Below are 9,579 nucleotides of genomic sequence, written 5' to 3'. Positions count from 1 at the left end.
CAAAGTTGAATTGATCGGTACTTCCTTGTTTCTCATCAATGGGCGTGGTGGAAATCTGTAAATAATACATGTTTAAAAGACAACAGCTAGTCCTGTCGTTTTGTTTTGTTTGTTTAGCGTGTGTTCATCTGAAAATCAGGTTTTATTATCGCCATGTCTTGTGTGTTTATAAAATCTACTGCATGTTTGGGTTGATGCTGATGGTAGCCCTGAAACATGACCGTCATACCATGACAGTCATGGAACCACTTAGTCCTGGTTTCCGATTTATTTTTTTACATTTACAACTGATACATCTACATAAACGTTCAGATTTCAAATACAAAGCGCTGACTTTAAAGCCACAGATGTAACAAGTTAAAACGCCCCAGTCTAAGTACCCGTATCTTCCGTATTGTTCAATAAAAAGCATTTTAATCTGATCGGCGGTCATTTTTTCATTCTCTCTGATGTATACATTTTCATTTTATTTTGTATAATGTACCACAGTACAATACACCTTCCAACCGATAGGGTCTCGTGGTTGAAAGAATTGGAGAAAATTCGAAAAGAATGGCCACCAATAGCATTAAAATGCTTTGTATTGAACAATACGGAAAATACGGGTACTTAGACCCTGTCGTTTTAGCTTGTTACATCCATGGTCGTGGGGTAAGCACTTTATATTTGAAATTTGAACGTTTATGTAGAATGTAGAAATGTGAAACGTCATGTGAACCATGGCTAGGTTGATGGAGATGAAGTTAGAGTGAATGAAAACCGCACGTCGACAGATGGCAGCATGCTACTGTAGTGACAACCCATACAGCCTATGTCCAGCCCAGGTATATTTTGCAGTGGTGGAAAAAGTACTCAAATGTTTTACTTAAGTAAAAGTATCAATTCTGCAATGTAGAAATACTCTGTTACAAGTGAAAGTCCGGAATTCAAAATGTACTTGAGTAAAAGTACAAAAGTATTGGTATCAAAATGTACTTAAGAAATCTTTTGAAAATAGCAGATTTTCAAATGGCCGGAATGTATAGGGCTGAAGTGGTCAATGCATATTTTGTATTAATAATCAATATCTACAAAGTAACTAGTAACTAAAGTTTTCAAATAATTGTAGTGGAGTAAAAGTACAATATTTGCCTCTGAGATGTTAAAGTAGAAGTAAAAGTACTGAAAATTGGAAATACTCCTGTGAAGTAAAACATACCTCAAAATTGTACTTATGTACAGTACTTGAGTAAATGTACCTGAGTTACTTTCCACCACTGATATTTTGTGATGAATTTTGTTGTTATTATGATGGCTATTATCATCATCAATTGACTAAAAAACTAACAAAAATAAAAGAAGCATCTTACATATTGTATTGCAGCAGCAAATAACGTACCCCAGATACCTAATAATCAAATAAAAGTTACACATTTATTATCAATCCAGTTCATGCATTAAATTGCATAAACTGAGCTTGGTGTCTAAGTCTTGCTATCTTTGTAACATTTTTTGTAAGTAGTTAAAACTGTCTCTATTTTAACCACAGGTCTCCGCCAGGCCAGGTAGTAGAATTCAATCTTTATCATTATCTCTGTAGTCATGTGATCAAGAAGTATCTGTTATATTTTTTTCTATACCGATTTATTACGATTGGCTTTCAAAGTTTGCTGGGGAGGCCCATTTTGCACAATATGCTACAAGTGCTGGACTGCGTTTTTCAGGCCAAGGACCCCTTAGCTAAGCTTAGAGTGAGACGAAGCAGGGCCACACTACATATTGTATACAATTGTGTTGCAGATTCAACATTTTCATAGATTGCATACATACCTTCAGACTTGTTTGACAGCACTATCATCAATGTTTTGTTTGTTTACACATTATCTGTGCTGTGACTTTTTATTGTGGATATTCCCTGCAACAAAGACCAGATCTCTATATATGATTTGAATGAACATTTAAAAGTAGATTCATTTTCATTGTTTGTCTTATATGTGTCCATGGCAAACTTGCAAGTTGCAATGAAAAGATCATTTTGACATTAAAACAATGAATAAGGTCAACTCAACAGAATATGATCTCAGAAGTGTAGGACATTGTAGGGACAAGTGTACAAGTGGGGCCTTTAGTGGGGCCTTTAGCACCATCCATTAAAAATGTGAATCACTGGTTTCTATCAAAATTAGCCTGAAAAACTATCGATCAGGAGACCACAAGGGTAAATATAATTTCCCATAGAAAGGAGGTGTCATTAAACTTCTGACGTTTTCTCCTTTGTACGCATAGTGTTTGTATTTGTTGATGTACTGTGTTATGGTTATTGTTTTACGCTATGTTGAAGAATACATAGGACCACAATGGAAAGAAGTCAGGACTTTATTGTGTTATCCTTTTAGCCTTAATGTCTGACTTAAACAGGCAAAAGTCATGCCTCGTTTGGCCGACAGCCATTAGACCTGCTTACACATGTGCCTTGACTAATGAGGAACACATCTATCACGTTGACCAGTAAGCACCGCCCTTAGATTGTCCGCAATCTTGAGCAGTTTGAAAAACACTTAAAGCCAGGATTTTTCAGCTATTTGCGTGAAACTGTATGATCAGTGTGATCTCTTTTTTCAGAGGTTTGTCTGTTGGTCCAATAGCGTCCCGCTTAAGTGTATGTCTCACAACCTCAAGGTCACAGGTTCAAGCCTCACTTGGTGCAGACTTCATCTAAGTTGCATTTCACACAACATGACTATCAATGAATACATTTGCAATTGTTAAAGATAACATGAAATACTTAATTGAGTGTTTTTTACATATTACATTGTGAAAATAGCTGATCTACAATCTCACAACTTTTCAGATAGCAATGAGAGTATGTTTTTTCAATGTATAACATACTTCATTGTGAAAATAGCCGATGTACAATCTGACAACTTTTAATGGTTTGTGAGCTTGTAGATCGGCTACTTTCACTAGTTTTGGTTCTGAGGAGATTTACAATTTCTTCAATGGTAAATGGTTTGTGAACGAGTGATCTTAGTGTTAGTGAAACAGGGGCTTGGGTCATGACAGAAGGCAAGAGTTTGTGATCCTCAACAGACAATATCAGCCTGGACAAAGCTATAGCACTATAGGTGGTGTTGCAGCTACCTAAGAGTGCCTCACGACCGCAAGGTTGCCGGTTCAAGCCTCACTTGATGCAGACTCATTTAAGTTGAATTGCAAAAAACATGACTCAATCTATTCCGTTTCCATGGCTCTCTCTCTCTCTCTCTTCAATCTATTCCGTTTCTATCTTCAATCTATTCCGTTTTCATGTCTCTCTCTCTTCAATCTATTCTCTCTCTCTCTCTCTCTCTCTCTCTCTCTCTCTCTCTCTCTCTCTCTCTCTCTCTCTCTCTCTCTCTCTCTCTCTCTCTCTCTCTCTCTCTCTCTCTCTCTCTCTCTCTCTCTCTCTCTCTCTCTCTCTCTCTCTCTCTCTCTCTCTCTCTCTCTCTCTCAGACGGTCGGCCATAGCTGAGTGGTTAGTGAGCCCGCCTAGGGAGCCAGAGGCTCTGGTTGCCCCAGGTACGATTCCAGGCCAGGTCAGCAAATGTGTCAATGAAATTTGTCCCTGAGCAAGACTCTTAACCCCTAATTGCTCACAGGCCCTCATTGGAAACAAGACCGCAAGGACTTTCATGAACTGACCTGTTAAAGGAATTTTCTTTCTCTCTCCTGGCCCCGTATTATCGCTGCTTGCAGCTATATTAATAATTGTACTACTACTACTACTACTACTACTACTACTACTACTACTACTACTACTAATAATAATATAACTTGAGAAGGTTCAGAAAGCTCTGTTTATATGAACAGTATTTCTATCTACCGACTCTCTCTCTCTCTCTCTCTCTCTCTCTCTCTCTCTCTCTCTCTCTTCAGTAAGGGTCAGACACATCAAACATAATGGAGAGAAGTGTTTGTGCGCATGACGTAGCATTTTATGTTTGTTTGTTTACATTTTCAGCCAAAAAAACTCTCTCACACTCTCTCTCTCTCTCTCTCTCTCTCTCTCTCTCTCTCTCTAATGCTCGCCCAAGTTCTGAACCCTGAGTAAGGATTTATCTTCTCTAAGAAACATTACAACCTTCCTCACACATAAATTCATATGTTTTAAGTTACAACATATTTATTATCCAGGTGCTGTACAAACGGCAGATCAACAATAAAAAGGAATAAAGTTCTCTACTCCACTTGGTTATTGCTGTACAGCAATCTACTTGTTTATTGCTGTACAGCAAACAAGTAGAGCTGAGAACCATGCATGCAGTGTGTGGACTTTATTCCTTTTTATGGTTGAAATAATTTTATCCTCTCTCTTTATGTTCAGAGGCAAACTGTCCAAGAGCTTGCCACAGGTTACCTTGGGAGTCAGGTGGTAATTGGAAAAGCGATCCAGAAATCTGAGCTAGTCTCTTATGAAAAAGAAAACGAACAAAAACTTTTGTTTTATGTGGGCTTTGCTGATGACACAGATGCTATTAAACTCACGGTTCATGGGAACCAATTTTATGACATTATTGAAGAGGGACACTTCTACATGTTGAGAGGTCTGCTTGTAGATGGTCATGCCGTCAGGGTTACGCGCATCAGCAAAGTCACAAAGATGGGTCACAAGACTGACATCACAGTTCCTGCTCACCTGGAGAAGAAGGCCGAGATGTTCATTAAACCACCGGTGCCAGAGCTCACCATTAAAGAAGCCAAGGTTTCGCAGGAAAACACCATTATGACCATCGAAGGGATCATAACAGAAGTGAGTTTATTACTTATGCATATTTGGCTGCGTTTGAAAAGTTCTACCTTGGAAACATTTTGGACATTTTCTTTTATTAAAATTATGAAATGAAGCGTTCATTCTGAGTTTGATTAATGATTGCATCCAATTAAATACAAATATGTTAAAAAAAGGTTTGCACCTTTTTTAATGTTAAATGCTTAAACTCTCATAGTAAATGGTGCATTTATAGAGCATTTATATAGCACATTTATATCCAAGGCGCTTCACAATGTGCATTACATTCACCCATACATTCAAAAAACCATGCTCATTGGGAGCAATTAGAGGTTCAGTGTCTTACTCCAGGACACTCCGAGGACACTCCGACACTAAGGTGTACCGACACCGGGATCAAACTGGGTCCTAAGCAGCCGCTCTACCTCCTGAGCCACTGCTGCCCTATAGTCTCATACCACTCTCTTTTAATCTCATTTAGATGACCAACGAAAAAGATCAGAAGGTTGGAACAGGGACCGAGAAGAGAATTACAACGCTGCGTAAGCTGACCCTGCAGGATAAGAATGGATCTATTGATGTGTGTTTCTGGGGTGATCACGTTAAGCAGTGCAGTGGAGTGTCGGTTGGAGACAACGTCAAGGTGACCAATGTCAAGTCCTCTGAGTTCAATAGAGCAATGCAACTTTATTCAACTTTACAGACACGGGTGTACCCGGTAAGTTAACTACAGCAGTGGTTCATTCTTCTAATATAGACGATCTACAAGCTCACATCGTGTTCATCGCAACACATTGTGAGCTTGTAGATCGTCTATTTCTGAATAGCCAAAGTATGAAAGAGAGAAAACACACATGTTCATAAAATCACATCTTTGCTGGGATTTGTTCATAAAACACATTATTTCTGCACAAGAACCTTAAATTAAGCTGTATGTTAACCTGCAGGTCGAGGTCACCAGTGTCCAGAGAAGAAGAATCAAGATCATTGCAATCGTTAAGGCTGACAAGAAGGAGACAACACTGGAGGCTGTACTCAACCAACAAATACAAACATTTGTTGTGGCATCCAAGCTACTGGCAAAGGTGTGTGGTGTGAGATTGCAGGGAGACATTGAAGAAAGACTGCTTGCTGAACTGCCTCTTTATGCAAAGGTAAAAATACAAGGCAATACAATTACAACCATCAAGAAAAAAAAAATCCCAAACCATAATATTTGCTGTGTTTGTAATTCCCCTGTCATAGACTACAGGGATATCTTCACAACTGTTAGAACTCCTGTTTGTAATGTTGGTGGTTGATACATTTAAGGATTTAAATTTTCTTTTTTAAACATATCAGTAGTGGAAGTTGACAAAAGCTTATTTAAAAAAAAATCCATGGGCATGGTGGAAAGCCAAGCGTAAAAAATATATTGTTGTCGGGCAGAAACCTCCATGTTCTAACTTTTTGTGTTTTTTTTTTGTAAATTAATGTTTGATCATACTTCAGTGTCACACAAAAGCATCAAATGTAGCAGATTCACAAGCTCGAAACACGGAGCGAAGCCACACATTTTGAGCTTGTAGATCTGCTACTTTTGATACTTTTGAATTTGAAAGTAACAGTTTTGAACATATGAGGTCTCCACCCGACGGAGACAATATATTACACATTGGAAATACGTATTTTATTATGCTTTAATTATGTATACATCCTGGGTGGAAGTAATATTTGTACTAGTTATAATATGTTGTATTTCTTTTACCGAAATCAAATCAAATCAAGTTGTCTAATAATACATGTTTAAAAGACAACAGTCCTGTCAGTTTGTTTTGTTTCTTTAACGTCTATTCTTTTAAAGTCTGTTTTCAGTATCACGTGAAAGTCATGTTTGTCTTGATGGAGATGAAGTTAGTGTGCATGCAAAGGTTAATTCACTCCAACGTCAACAGGTGGCAGCATGTTACAGTGATAACTACATACCATAGACCAGATTGATTGATTGATTGATTCAATACTTTATTAACAGTTTGTTAATAAAGTACAGTGGTACGATTGTACAATGATTTTAATGGGTTTAAAATGTTACTTTACAATCTTGTATAGTAACATTCACTCAAGTAGCCCACTCAAGTACATTTTCAAAGTACTTTACATGTGTATTTCTATTTCTTTATATTTTATACTTGCTCCAATGCATCTCAGAGACAAATCTATTTTTTGCTCCACTACATGTAGGCTATATGACAACTTTAGTTGTTATCATTGTGTAGGCTTAGATTATTAATAATTAATCAAATTAGGCTATTAATAATCAACAAGCTCACAATGCATTATGAGCTTATAGATCGGCTATTTCCGAACAGCCAAAGTATAGGTCTTACGTAGTTAATGATCATTATAGCTCAATAACATGATGATATGTATCATTCTGAAATGGGCATTCTGCATAATGAGTAGGCTACTTTTACATTTGCTGCTTAAAGTATATTTCGAATTCTCATACTGTTGAGCTTTGACTTAGCCTGAGTTAGATTTTAAATGCACTTTTACTTGTAACAAAGCATTTTTACACTGTATTACAACTTTCTGAAGTCCATAATCTGAGTACTTCCACCACTCTTCACCAACTTTTTTTTGTGATCAAATGTGTTATTATAATCATCAGTTGATACAAAATATTGCAGACATAGCCTACAGTAGCCTACACATTGTCAGTGGTGGAAAAAGTACTCACATTTTTACTTAAGTAAAAGTATCAAAACTACAATGTAGAAATACTCTGTTACAAGTCAAATTTATTTGAGTAGTACAAAAGTATTGGAATCATAATGTACTTAAAGTACCAAAAGTAGAAAGTACTCATTATGCAGAATGTAGGCTACCATTTCACAAGTTTTCAAATGTATACAAATCTTTTGAAAATAGCATATCTACAAGCTCACAATGCGTAGCATCGCAACGCATTGTGAGCTTGTAGATATGCTATTTTCGAAATGGGCCGAAATGCCTGAAGTGGTTAATGTATGTTTTGTAATAATAATCAAAATCTACAAAGTAACTAAGTGGGAAGGAGATCAAACAAGAGAACAACAAAAAGGCCAAACAAGTTATTTACATATTTACAACAGTACCTGAGATAAAAATGACTAAGGTGCCTGAGCATAGCAGCAATGTATACTATGCATGATATATACTTATGGACTTTAAGGTGCTTAGAGAAAAAAAGCACATTAAAGGACAACAAAAGTCAGTGTTATACATGGGATTAAGGTGCAAAAAAGTCAGTGCGTGTCGACTGCATAATCCACATAAAGTGGACTGACCCTGGTATAATCCGCAAGTAGCTCCATGAGGGAGAGCAAAAAAAGAAAGTCACTTGTACCTGGTGTAGTCCACAGGTATGTCCAAGGAGGAGCTAAATCCAAGTCATTTGTCCCTGGTATAATCCACAGGTGTGTTCAAGAAGAGCCAAAAAAAGGTCTGCAACCAGCTGGGGTACCGCCTATTGTCAGGCTGCTGAACAAGGCTCATGCCTCATTCAGCAGTCTGACATGAGAAGAAGTAAAAGTACTAACACTTGGAAATACTCCAGTGAAGTCAAAATACCTCAAAATTGTACTCAAAACAGTACTTGAGTAAATGTACTTAGTTACTTTACACCACTCACATTAGTGCAGCAGGTCATCATATAACACTACTGAAGATGTTTTGTGAAAATGCCGTTTTACTCCCCGCCGACAGATGGCTCTATGATGGCAGCACGCTCCTGCTGCTGTGTCAACTAGACCAATTATTTGTTTACCAACATTGAGACTGGACGCACAGGTGATTGTTTCACGCAATCAATTCCCAACCTGTTGTTTTGGGGTGCGCTGGTTTCAGCACACCCCAACCCCCTCTTGTGTGTTGGCTAGTGAGGCGCGTCCTAGCGAGACCTGATAGAATGGGTTTCATTGCACGCATACTGGTTGCACGCATACTTGTTCTTATCAGTGTGACGTCGTCTGTTAAGGGGTCTGACCAGGGTTGAGCTGTAGGGGGTGCGACCCCTTAGTTCTGAAGCTACTATCGGGGCTGGGGGCTGGGAACTCCACATGCACGCGTGAGCACGCACGTCAGCGGCGAGCCGTTTTTAACACCTTAAACAATGGCCTCAACCTGGCTGCTTTGCATAACATTAGGCTACTCGAGAAAAGCCATGGAGTGTGAAAGGGTTAATCGCTTAGCAGAGGACACAAGAGCTGTAGCCTACCAGACACTCACGAAGTTATTATCCCTATCTAGCTCTGGTCCATAGCGTTAGAAGGAGTTCTCCTTAACGCTATGGTACTTTCCATTCTTTCCCCTCGCACCGCGGTAGCGCAGCCTCTCGTCTGTAGTAAAAATAAAAAATACACCTTTGGTACTCACCAAAACAAAGACGGTTTAATGGAGTTGAAAGCCTATTATACTAAGTGGGAAAACTCTGAGCCCCCACCTCACGTCTAAAGTACACTTTTTGGCCAGAAAAGAATCTGGTCAATAGGAAAATTCCATTGACCAGATCTGTAGAGGGCACTGTGGAGTAACCAAAAACATGTTTTAATTCCGGTGAAATATTTTCTTTTCTGGCCAAGTGTATTTTAGACGTGAGGTGGGGGGCTCACAGTGTTCCCATTTAGTAGGCTTTCAACTCCATAAAGCCGTCTTTTATATAAAACTAAAAGGAAAATAAAATGATTAATTAATTGAAACAAAAATAAAAACAACACATTAACAATGCAACTAAATAATAAGAAATATAATTACATTAAAATCACATGTTGAATACAGTATTTCAACTAGCACTGAGCTGATCGGTTATGCAC

The 9,579-nt window shown here is 38.2% G+C and overlaps 1 protein-coding gene across 1 annotated transcript in view; it reads right to left on the bottom strand.

Annotated features, from left to right (window-relative positions):
• arl10 (ADP-ribosylation factor-like 10) overlaps nt 1-9,579 on the bottom strand; it is a 152,867-nt gene that overhangs the window by 87,718 nt on the left and 55,570 nt on the right. The gene's annotated exons all lie outside the window — the stretch shown is intronic.

Source organism: Gymnoscopelus microlampas (genome assembly GCF_963454915.1).
Source record: "Gymnoscopelus microlampas genome assembly, chromosome: 12".
Taxonomy (NCBI): Eukaryota; Metazoa; Chordata; class Actinopteri; order Myctophiformes; family Myctophidae; genus Gymnoscopelus; species Gymnoscopelus microlampas.
Note: the sequence above shows the minus strand (reverse complement) of the source record. Positions and strands in the feature narration are given on the sequence as shown.